This window comes from Pteropus alecto, unplaced genomic scaffold (genome assembly GCF_000325575.1).
Source record: "Pteropus alecto unplaced genomic scaffold, ASM32557v1 scaffold72, whole genome shotgun sequence".
In the NCBI taxonomy this organism is placed as follows: Eukaryota; Metazoa; Chordata; class Mammalia; order Chiroptera; family Pteropodidae; genus Pteropus; species Pteropus alecto.
The window spans coordinates 6,671,463-6,671,824 of record NW_006436811.1 but is presented as its reverse complement, the minus strand read 5'-3'; the positions used below and the strand labels follow the sequence as shown (position 1 = coordinate 6,671,824).

General features: G+C 43.6%; 1 pseudogene; it reads right to left on the bottom strand.

Annotated features, from left to right (window-relative positions):
- Nucleotides 1-218: 218 nt before the first annotated feature.
- LOC112481497 lies at nt 219-334 on the bottom strand (annotated as a pseudogene).
- Between the last annotated feature and the right edge of the window lie 28 nt (nt 335-362).

Genomic DNA, 362 nt, shown 5'->3' with positions numbered 1-362 from the left:
TTGCTAAACTGTTTTCCACAGCAGCTGCACCATTTTACATACCTATCAACAATGCAGGAGGGCTCTAATTTCTCCACATCCTCTCTAATACTTACCTGTTCTTTTTTCTAGTTTCTTTCTTTTCTCTTCTTTGTTTGTTTGTTTGTTTCTTTCTTTCTTTCTCTCTCTCTCTCTTTCTTTCTTTTCCTTCCTTCCTTCCTTCCTTCCTTCTTTTTATACACCTACAGGACCTGGTCTTCCTAGGTGGTCTCCCATCCAAGTATTAACCAGGTCTGACCCTGCTTAGCTTCCGAGATCAGACATCGGGCTTGTTCAGGGTGGTATGGCCGTAGACCATGGACCATGGATCCACTGGGGTGCGA